The sequence below is a fragment of the Herpailurus yagouaroundi genome, unplaced genomic scaffold (genome assembly GCF_014898765.1).
Source record: "Herpailurus yagouaroundi ecotype Mexico unplaced genomic scaffold, PumYag 187, whole genome shotgun sequence".
In the NCBI taxonomy this organism is placed as follows: domain Eukaryota; kingdom Metazoa; phylum Chordata; class Mammalia; order Carnivora; family Felidae; genus Herpailurus; species Herpailurus yagouaroundi.
In genome coordinates, this window is record NW_024412418.1 from 2,915,749 (window position 1) to 2,928,292 (window position 12,544).

The following is a 12,544-nucleotide window of genomic DNA, read 5'->3' on the forward strand; positions in this document are numbered from 1 at the left end:
AGAACATTTTTTTATGTGGAAATGGTGCATGAGTCCCAAGAGTAATCCATTGGCAGGCAGGCTAAAAGATAAATAGGGAAAAGGTAGGGTCAAGGACATCAGAACCCGCATACTTCAGGGGAAATAGATACACTTTGCTGAATTAGTTCTGCAAGTCATTAGCCACATAAATAAATGACCGGAGAGTGAGATTAGCAGGACAGAGGGATAGGAAATCAATATCCACGTTCCCTGACAGAAAAACAAATTTAAGACTATAAGTAACGAAACACCTTATGAGAAGTGCAAAGTCCAGTTCGATGTCTTGTGTGTTGAAATCTCAACCCTGAGTACTTCAAAGTGTGTTCTTATTTGGAAATAGGATTGTTGCAGATTTACTTATTTAAGATGAGTTCCACTGGGGTAGGGTGGGCCCCAAATCTTATAGGATTAATCTAATCTAATAGGACTCCCTTTAAAAAGGGAAAATTTAGACAGATGCAATCACAAGGGAATAATACCATGTGAAGAGGAAGACAGAGGTCAGAATGGTCAGCAGACCAAGGAATGCAAACGAACACCAGCACATCACCCTGATGCTCGGAGACAGATATGAGACAATTTCTCCCTTACCGAATTCACAAGCAACCAATGGAACCAACCCCATCGACACATGGACCTCAGATTTCTAGCATTCAGAAATGTGAGACGATACATTTCTGTTAATGCCACCTTCTTTGTGGTACTTTTTAAGAGCAGTCTTAGGAAATTAATATAGGCAACAATATGGATGAATCTCAGATACAGCTTACGTGAAGGAATCCAGACACAAAGGCTACACACACTAGGACTCAACTTACAGGACATTATTGCAAAGGCAAAATTACATGGACAAAAGCTGTAATGTGGTTTCCAGGGACAGCAGGTGGGAGAAGGGGTGAAATATAAGAACATGTGACACAAAACCATGTGTGCACCCTGATCAGATCTAGTTAGGTCCCCACAGGCTGTTTAATTGCTTCTCCCTAAGAAGGTGGATGAGAGCTACAGATGCCCTCCTGGGGGACATGCAGGAGAGAACTCTGTGTCTATCTCACTCCCTCCTGATTCCATGAGATAGCCCCTGAAATCCCAGTAGGACTCAACATGACATCATTTCAGAGGGACCAGGCCATGTGCCACGCCCCTCTGGCCATCATTTATTCAGCTGACTGCTATCGCTGCTGGTACATGCAGACCTTCCTCCCTGACCTTGGACCTGAGAATTTGTTTCCAGCCTGCGATCGTGGCCAGGGAAAACATCTCCTCATGGAAATGATATTGATTGAGTTCCAGGTGAGAACCCCTCAGCAAGGTGTTTTCTAGAGCTTCTCTCCTTTGCTCATCACGACACAATTCTGTGAATTATGTAGGAGAGGTGATTTTATCCTTTATTTTACAAATAGGGAGAAAAGCGGCCGCTCCAAAAGCGTAGTCAGAACTAAAGGTGGGTTTAGGACTTGGATCATGTTTGTGACTCCAAGTTGGGATCTTTCCTCTAATTTTACCTGTCTTAGGAGTCTTGGAATTTTCACTAGTACCTGATAGAGAACATCTCCAACAGGATATATGCATTATTTCATAGCAAAAAGTCTGATTTCAGACTCACTATTCAGGATTGCCTGTCTCTTCTTTTCCGCCAGCAAGGTAAGCTTCTATGTTGCGTGTATTTTTTTTTTTTAGTAAGAAGTATAATTCATGCAAAATCCACGGGGTGCTCTACCTACTCTGAGTCATTTGAGCACCGAAGTAGATGATTTGAACATTACTCCTAAAGCAGTGAGCTGAGGCTGGGATTTTAGTATCAAAATTTCCATCAATGGGGAGTTTAGTGATATCTATGGAATAACATCAACTGCTTTCTTTAAAAAGATCAGCCAAATTATATACCTTCTCATATCCTCAGGTGTCTTAATGATAAAGTGGGAATAATCAAAATTCTACTTACCTCAGAATGAATTTAAATGAAATGGTATATTTTATACATGTATATTAACACATGCATAAATATATGTACACATGCATACGTAGAAATATATATGCATGTAGTTCTTACTCTTTGCAGGACATTCCATATTCTGAGATGTTATGACTGTCGCTGGTTGACAGACCTAATGACTTCAGGGGCTAGGCTTGGAGAATGAGGATGTGAAAGAATCAGGAGAACAATGGTAGATAATGATTTGTGAGGATAGTTGTCTTTCTAAAGGACCTCAGATTATAATTAAGATTTAAGACACTGTTCCTACACAAGAACATATCACATAAAAATTTTTAAACATGGAGCTCTCCACCAAAACAGACCTGAAGACTCAAGCTAGCCAACAAACCAGGACTTTTCAACTCTTGATCTTGGTGATTCAACTATGAGATGATAGTAATGGGAGGAAGAATGAGTTTAAGAAAGGGCACTCTTTTGACTCATGCTAAAATAAGGATTTTAATTTCTGTGATGTTGGCTGTGATCTGTCTTCTTTCATTTGTGAGTTTTGTCTATTTGGGTCCTTTCTCTTTTCTTTTTGATAAGCTGGGTAGGGATTTATCAATTTTGTTTATTCTTTCAGAGAACCAGATCTTAGTTTCATTCATCTGTTCTGTGATTTTTTTTTTGTTTCTATATTATTTATTTCTGCTCTAATCTTTATTATTTCCCTTCTTCTGCTGGCTTTGGGCTTTGTTTGCTGCTCCTTTCTGCCACCTTTAGGTTTAAGGTTAGGCTGTGTATTTGAGACCTTTCATACTTCTTCAGATAGGCCTGAATTGCAATATACTTCCCTCGTAGGACTGTCTTTGCTATATCCCAAAGGTTTTGGACTGTTATACTTCCATTTTCATTTGCTCCCATGTATTTTTTTAGTTTCTTCTTTAATTTACTCATTAACCCATTCATTATTTAATAGGATGTTCTTTAACCTCCATGTATTTGAGGGCTTTCCAATTTTTTTCTTGTGATTGATTTTAAGTTTCATAGCATTGTGATTTGAAAATATGTATGGCGTGATCTCGATCTTTTTGAACTTAGTGGGGCATATTTGTGACCCAGTATGTGATCTGTTCTGGAAAATGTCCCATGTACCCTCAAGAAGAATGTGTAGTCTGCTGCTTTAGGATAAAATGTTCTGAATATATCTGGTAAGTCCATCCAGTCCAGTGTGTCATTCAAAGCCATTGTTTCCCTATTGATTTTCTGCTTGGATGATCTGTCCATTGATGTAAGGGGGATGTTAAAGTTCCCCACTATTATTGTATTATTATAAATGAGTTTCTTTTTTTATTTTTAGAAGAAGTTTCTTTTTTAATGTTTATTTATTTTTGAGAAACAGAGAGAGAGAGAGAGAGAGAGAGAGACAGAGTGCGAGGTGGGAAGGGACAGAGAGAGAGAGAGAGAGAGAGAGAGAGAGAGAGAGAATCCAAAGCATACTCCAGGCTTTGAGCTGTCAGCAAAGAGCCCAACACAGGGCTCGAACTCATAGACTGTGAGATCATGACCTGAGCTGGTGTTGGGTGCTTAACCGACTGAGCCACCCAGGCGCCCCATCAATGAGTTTCTTTATGTTTGCTATTAATTGATTTATATACTTGGGTGGTTCCAAGATGTGGGGATAAATATTTACAATAGTTAGGTCTTCTTGATGGATAGATCCCTTAATTATTATATAATGCCCTTCTTCATCTTTTATTACAGTCTGTTTTAAAGTCTGGTTTGTCTGACATAAGTATGGCTACTCCAGCTTTCTTTTGGCATCCATTAGTATGATAGATAGTTTTCCATCCCCTCACTTTCAATCTGCAGGTGTCTTTAGGTCTAAAAGGAGTCTCTTGCAGACAGCATATAGATGGGTCTTGTTTTTTTTTTTTTTTATCCATTCTGATACCCTATGTCTTTTGATTAGAACATTTAGTCCATTTACATTCAGAGTTATTATTGAAAGATATGGATTTAGTGCACATCCTGAAGATGTGCTCAGGTGAGGGATATCAGAAGGCTTTGTCCACCTGCACTTCCCACCTCTCTACAGTCTCCATCTTCTATGGGACATTCCTCTTCATGTACGCCGAGCCCAGCTCCAGCCATTCCACGGACTCAGATAAAATTGCATCCGTGTTCTACACTGTGGTAATTCCCATGCTAAACCCCCTGGTGTATAGCCTAAGGAACAAAGAGGTGAAAAACGCATTCAAGAAGGTGGTTGAGAAGGCAAAGTTGGCTCTAAGCGTTGCCTCTTAAAGTTATAAGATCCACAGTGACCTGTGTTGTTCTTCTCAGATCCCCAATAGGCAATGATTCACATTTTCAAAAATCAAAGTATAATTAACATATAATGTTATATTAGTGCTGGTGTACAACATAATGATTCAACAATTATATGCTACTTAGTGCTCACCACAATAATTGTAGCCACCATCTGTCACCAAACAACATTATTACCATCTTATTGGCTGACTATATTCCCTATGCAGTAGTTTTCATTTCCATGACTTACTTATTTTGTAAGTTTATTTTGAAAGTTATTTATTTGTTTTGGAAGTTCATTTATTTTGGAAGTTTAGCTCTTTTTTTAAACGTTTATTTATTTTTGAGAGAGAGGTAGAGTGCAAGTGGGGGAGGGGCAGAGAGAGAGGGAGACGCAGAATCCAAAGCAGGCTCCAGGCTCTGAGCTGTCAGAGCAGAGCCTGACGCGAGACTAGAACTCACAAGCTGTGAGATCCTGACCTGAGCCGAAGTCGGAGGCCCAACCAACTGAGCCACCGAGGTGCCCCTGGAAGCTTAACTCTTAATCTCCTTTATCCCTTCCATCCATCCTCCTATCCACCTCCTCTCTTGGCAACCACCAGATCCCTACATTTGAGTCAGCTTTTTTTGTCTCTTCTTGTCTCTTTTTTTTTATCCTTTGTTTTGTTTCTCAAATTCCACATATGACTGAATCCACACATGACATATTATTGTCCATACTGCACCTAAATTACTGGAGTGATGTCATTTCTTATTCAAACGTCTCTCATCTGGAAAAGAAAATGGTATGTTCACATATGTGATACCTGAACAAGGATGGCCAAAGGGGCCTTAAAATTTTGGAGCCCTGCTTTTAATCCACCTTATAACTTTATGTCTTATTTAGTCTACCATGTGGCAATGCATACCTCTATGTAAACCGTGGCACACATAAGCTCATGAAGAGAAGCATATGCAAGAATCCCATATGTGCACAGACACAAAGGAATGGGGAATTTGCTAAAGGTGTTGGATGCAGTGTTTTCTAATTTTAAAAAGTTTGAGTAGTAAATTTAGATATCAGAATATAAATTTGTGTCCGACACTATTTTTTTCTCTAGGTGAAAAACTATTGGGACACCAGGCGGCTCAGTTGGTTAAGTTTCCATCTCTTGATTTTGGCTCAAGTCATGATCTTATGGTTCGTGAGCTCAAGCCCTGCATTGGTCTCAGCCCTGACAGTGTGCAGTTTTCTTGGGATTCTCTCTCTCTTCCTCTCTCTCTTCCCCTCCACTGCTCGTGGGCGCGCACACTCTCTCTCACAAAGTAAATAAATAAACTGGAAAAGAAAGAAAAACAATTTCAAGACCAAAATCAAGAAAAACATGACAAAAATTTTAATTTAAATCCAAATTAGTTAACATACAGTGTAATAATGATTTCAGGAATAGAATTTAGTGATTCATCATTTACCTATAACACCCCAATGCTCATCCCAACAAGTGCCCATCACCCATTTAGCCCATCCCCCCACCCGACACCTTTTGAGCAACCCTGAGTTTGTTCTCTGTATTTAAGAGTTTCTTGGGGCGCCTGGGTGGCGCAGTCGGTTAAGCGTCCGACTTCAGCCAGGTCACGATCTCGTGGTCCGTGAGTTCCAGCCCCGCGTCGGGCTCTGGGCTGATGGCTCAGAGCCTGGAGCCTGTTTCCGATTCTGTGTCTCCCTCTCTCTCTGCCCCTCCCCCGTTCATGCTCTGTCTCTCTCTGTCCCAAAAATAAATAAACGTTGAAAAAAAAATTTAAAAAAAAAAAGAGTTTCTTATGGTTTGTCCCCCTCTCTATTTTTTATCTTATTTTTACTTCGTTTCCCCTACGTTAATCTGTTTTATTTCTTAAATTCCACGTATGAGTGAAAGCATATGATGTTTGTTTTTCTCTGACTGATTTATTTCACTTAGCGTAATACACTAACTCTAGTTCCATCCATGTTGTTGCAAATGGCAAGATTTCATTCTCTTTCATCGCTGAGTAGTATACCACATCTTTTTTTTATCCATTCATCTGTCGATGGACATTGAGGCTCTTTCCAATTTGGCTATTGTCAATTGCACTGCGATAAACATTGGGGTGCAATAACATAGTTTTTAAAATAAAGTTATATGCTTTGGGGGGCATGTTTATTCAGATCTATAAACATACAATATATCAAAGGAATTAATTTTTCTATCTTCAGGAGCGTGTGGTAGAAACAGGATGGTCACAGGATCATTTTCAAAAGCAAGACCAAAATACAAGGGAAGAAAATGGTCAGTGGATAGTAAAGACATTTAAAAAAATTTTCCGTGTAGGGCTACCAACTTTTCAACTTTGTAATATAAATACACTGAGTATGATAGTGTTATCTATTTTTCTGTCTGGAAATACTATGAGATGGCTAGTGTCCCTCCGTTAGTTTCATATGAGCTACATCGTGTCTTCTGCTCCCCTACTCGCTCCCTCCTCTTCACTCACACTGAGTTCTCTACTGTTGTCAACGCTCAGAAAGCCCCCTCACTTCCCTCGAGTCTTTGCTTAAATGTTACTGTATCATAGTCACCCCACCCCCATGGACACTGTGCCCAATTTACTTTATTCTTCATGGCTGTGATCAACTATTTCTATTTATTTCTTTGTTTATTCATTTTCATTTCTCTATCTACCTAGAAAGTACATTGCATGAGAAGAGTGGATTTGTGTTCCTTACTAACAACTTCATCCCCAATAATTGAGTTATGGCCAAGTTTGTACTAATTTCTCAACAAACATTGGTTAAATTAATAAATAAACTACTCGTTTGAGTCCAGCAGTAACTATGTCTGAACCATGGATAATTATAGTTGCTTACCCATTATATAGTTCTTTAGAAAGGAATTTTAGAGCATTTCAAAAGATGCCATTTTCTTTTTTCTTTTTTTAACATTCTCTCATTCTCTATTTACATTTCCCACTTTTGGACAAATAACTTTTTGGAAACCACACTGTCAAACAGATCATATAAAAACCATTTTAATTCTTTTCTATGAGGAATTTCTCACTAAATGAAAAATAACACATGAAATAAATTACATTTAGTGAAGTGTAATAACAACATCTGATACTGCAAAAAGTTTCTTAACTGACTCAATTTGTAAAATTTCTTGATAAATGATGATTATTCAATCAACACCAATGATTCTAAACATCCATAGAAAATGTTAGTATGGAAATTCTTTACAACAATATTACATATCCTACCTTAATGTGCTAATATAATAGATAATAATGGTGTATTTTATTGGCTTTTAGGAGAGGTATTTTTATAAGAAACCTACCAAAAGGAATATATACCCACCTTCCTTTTCTATGTCTATAATTTTAGAAACACTCAACTTCTCAAGATTTGTGAAACTGCTTGAATGTCCTAAGATGTCTGTGTGGTGCAACAAAAATATCTAGCTCTGCTCTCACCGCTGTTGTTTCACACAGCGTTGGAAGTTCTTGCATTGGCAATCAGACAACAAAGTGAAATCAAAGGCAACAAAATTGGCAAAGATGAAGTCAAACCTTCACTTTTTGCAGATGACATGATACTCTACATGGAAAACCCGGCAAACTCCACCAAAAGTCTGCTAGAACCGATACAGGAATTCAGCAAAGTCGCAGGGTACAAAATTAATGTACAGAAATCAGTTGCATTCTTATACACTAATAATGAAGCAACAGAAAGTCAAAGAAACTGATCCCATTCACAATTTCACCAAGAGTCATAAAATACCTAGGAATGAACCTAACCAAAGACGTAAAAGATCTGTATGTTGAAAACTATAGAAAGCTTATGAAGGAAATTGAAGAAGATACAAAGAAATGGAAAAACATTCCATGCTCATGGGTTGGAAGAATAAATATTGTTAAAATGTCAATACTACCTGAAACAATCTACACATTCAATGCAACCCTAATCAAAATTGTACCAGCATTCTTCTCGAAGCTAGAACAAGCAATCCTAAAATTTGTATGGAACCACAAAAGGCCCCGAATAGCCAAGGTAATATTGAAGAAGAAAACCAAAGCATGAGGCATCACAATCTCAGACTTTAGCCTCTACTACCAAGCTGTAATCATCAAGACAGTATGGTATTGGCACAAAAGCAGGCACATAGACCAATGGAATAGAATAGAGACTCCAGAGTTGAACCCACAAATATATGGCCAACTCATCTTTGACAAAGCAGGAAAGAACATCCAATGGAAAAAAGACAGCCTCTTTAACAAATGGTGCTGGGAGAACTGGACAGCAACATGCAGAAGAATGAAACTAGACCACTTTCTTATACCATTCACAAAGGTAAACTCAAAATGGATGAAGGACCTGAATGTGAGACAGGAAACCATTAAACCCTAAAGGAGAAAGCAGGAAAAAAACCTCTCTGACCTCAGCTGCAGCAATTTCTTACTTGACACATCTCCAAAGGCAAGGGAATTAAAAGCAAAAATGAACTATTGGGACCTCATCAAGATAAAAATCTTCTTCATTGCAAAGGAAACAATCAACAAAACTAAAAGGCAACCGATGGAATGGGGAAGATATTTGCAAATGACATATTGGACAAAGGGCTAGTATCCAAAATCTATAAAGAACTCACCACACTCCACACCCAAAAGCCAAATAATCAGTGAAGAAATGGGCAGAAGACATGAATAGACACTTCTCTAAAGAAGACATCCAGATGGCCAACAGACACATGAAAAGATGTTCAATGTCACTCCTCATCAGGGAAATCCAAATCAAAACTACACTAAGATACCACCTCACACGGGTCAGAGTGGCCAAAATGAACAAATCAGGAGACTATAGATGCTGGAGAGGATGTGGAGCAATGGGAACCCTCTTGCATTGTTGGTAGGAATGCAAACTGGTGCCGCCACTCTGGAAAACAGTGTGGAGGTTCCTCAAAAAATTAAAAATAGACCTACCCTATGACCCAGCAATAGCACTGCTAGGAATTTACCCAAGGGATACAGGAGTGCTGATGCATAGGGGCACTTGTACCTCAAAGTTTATAGCAGCATTTTCAACAATAGCCAAATTATGGAAAAAGCCTAAAGGTTCATCAACTGATGAATGGATAAAGAAGATGTGGTTCATATATACAATGGAATACTACTTGGCAATGAGAAAGAATGAAATCTGGCCATTTGTAGCAATGTGGATGGAACTGGACGGTATTATGCTAAGTGAAATAAGTCAGGCAGAGAAAGACAGATACCATATGTTTTCACTCATATGTGTATCTTGAGAAACAACAGAAGATCATGGGAGGGGGAAGGGGGAAAATAAAAGTTACAGGGAGGGAGGGAGGCAAACCATAAACTCTTAAATACTGAGAAGAAACTGAGGGTTGATGGGGGGGTGGGGGAGAAGGGAAAGTGGGTGATGGGCATTGAGGAGGATACCTGTTGGGGTGAGCACTGGGTGTTGTATGGAAACCAATTTGACAATATATTATGATATATATATATATATATATATATATATATGTATACACACACACACACACACACATCAGTCAGTGCTACAGAAGCTAAACATGAGAGAGGCATGGCCTGCCTGGGGTCAGGGATCATCTGTGACTTATTTACTAGGTGGCCTTTTTTTTAAAGGACTTTTGTTTAGTAAATAAACTAAGGTTGGCAAATAAATAAATGAATAAATAAATAAATAAACAAAAAAATTTTAAGTTCTCTGAAAGAATACACTCAGATTGGTTTTATTTCTTTCTTACGTGTTTGTAGAATTTACTGGTAAAGATATCTATACTTAGAATTTTTTTGGAGAGAAAGTTTGAATTTCAGATCTAATTAAAAAAATACAGGGCTACTCAGATTTAAAAAAAAAAATATATATATATATATGGATATATCTGGGTCTGAAGTCTATAAAAATGGTAGGTCCTTTTCTGGAACCATTTCTTAATAATTACTTTAAATATATCATTACATTTAAAAAGGATTTTATTTTATTTATTTATTTATTTATTTTTGGGACAGAGAGAGACAGAGCATGAACAGGGGAGGGGCAGAGAGAGAGGGAGACACAGAATCGGAAACAGGCTCCAGGCTCTGAGCCATCAGCCCAGAGCCTGACGCGGGGCTCGAACTCACGGACCGCGAGATCATGACCTGGCTGAAGTCGGACGCTTAACCGACTGCGCCACCCAGGCACCCTAAAAAGGATTTTAAAGTTTCAAAAAAGTTTCTGAGATATTACAGACAAGTCCCACATACCTCTCACCCAGATTCCCCTAATGGTAGCATCTTCCCTTATCATAATACATTAGTCAAAACTAAGAAGCCATCATTGATACACTACTATTCTCTAAAATTCAAGAATTTACTTAGATTATTATTTTTTAACTAATATCATTGTGCTCTTACAGGGTCCGACCCTGGATATAACACTGCATATATTGTCCTGTCTCGTTAGTCTCCTCTGATCTGTGACAGTGTCTCAGTTCTTCCTGGATTTTTCACTACATTAATAGCTTTGAGAAGTACTACTCGGGTATTTTGTAGAAAGTCTTTCAATTTGCGTTCACCTGATCTTTTTGTCATGGTTACAAGGAGGTTTGGTCTTTGAGAAAGAGTAAAGTCCCATTCTTATCACCTCCTATCAGGGGACATATATTACCTACATGACTTGTCACTGAGGATCTTAATCTTGGTCATCTAAACAAGATATGTTTTCTGGGTGCTTCAGATAATGCTACCTTTCTCCCCCTGCAAATTCTACACTTTAGAAACATGTCACTAAGTTCAGGTCACGGTCATGGTGGAAGGGACTACACTCCACCTCCTAGGGGAAACTTAAATATATTATTTAGGGTTTTTCTATAAGAAAACTTTATTTATTTACTTACTTAATTTCTTACTTACGTCAGTATGTACTTACATTGATCTGCTTTAAAATTTGGGGTACAGTTTGTACTATATTATTTATTTTATTGTTCAGATCACTCCATCTTTGACCATTGGGGTCACTTGCAGTTTTACTCTTGTTTCCTTGTGAGCTGCTCAATCTTTCTGTTTTTTGAACTCCTCCTTACTTTCTGGAACTATAAAACATTCCAGGCTCCTGTTGTGCTATTCCGGTCCCAATCCAGTCATCAGCTCTTTCTCCAAAGAGTCCAGCTCACTCTCCATTGAAACTCAAATGAACCCAAACCCTCCAGCCTTCTTTCCTTTAACTGGAAAATGAAATAACAACTAGCTACAAGAGGCTAAGGACCTTCCTAAATTTTCTGAGGCATCTTGGGGTAGGGATTGTGTGCATATAAGTTCTCTTTTAGTCTCTCGGTTCCTGTTCTAAGTCCCTGCCTTTTTCTTACTTGTTCATCACTTCAAGAACCACACCTCCTCCTGAGCCTTTTTTTCCCCTGTGTCTACACTGCTTTTCCCCAAGGTGACATAAACTACTCATTCTCCTTCATTCTTCCCGAGAACCAAATAAACAGTAACCTTGTACTCAGACAGAATGGAGGGGAAGTGAAGCCCAGATCGATGAACTGCTGCAAAGTAAATATTTGATATAAAACTGACCTTCAGGTTCATGAAGCATCATCTACTGTCAAACATCTCCTCCCAGTCAACTCTCTCCTAAAACCTTGGCTTCCCACCATGTTGTTAGCCTCTGTCCATCTTCTCTCTTCTTGGAGTTGAAAGTCTCAAAGCCCTATCTCTCTCGCTTCTCTGGGAAAAGACAATATGCATTTACTCCATCATACAGGTTGGGACAATACTTAGAAACTATGTAAAGCAAAGAAAAATCATGGACTAGATTGTAGAGTACACCGTTATGAGATTTGTCACCCCACCATCCAACCAAAACCACTCAAAGTCATCCACCAACTTCATATCACTATGACGTATTGCCAGTTCTAAGTCTTGACATTGTTTAATCTACCAGCAGATTTGACACGTCTGTTTCCTACTGATGCATTTCTCATCACTTGGTTTCCAGGACACCACTCACCTTTGTTGGCTCCTCATCTCTTTGACCTTTCATTGAGAAAGTTCCAGGTGTCGGTCCTTGAAACACTTTGCTTCTCTCTACCTACATTCTCTTACCTATGTTCTCATTCTCACGGTTTAAATACCATCTACATGCTGAAAATTCCAAATTTGTACCTCTGCTCCAGTGCTAAAACTTTCCTGGTGGTATCCAAAAGGCATCTCAAGCTTTGTATACTCCAGTGAAATTCAAGCCCCCTTCTGACTCAAATCTCCTGTTATCATGCC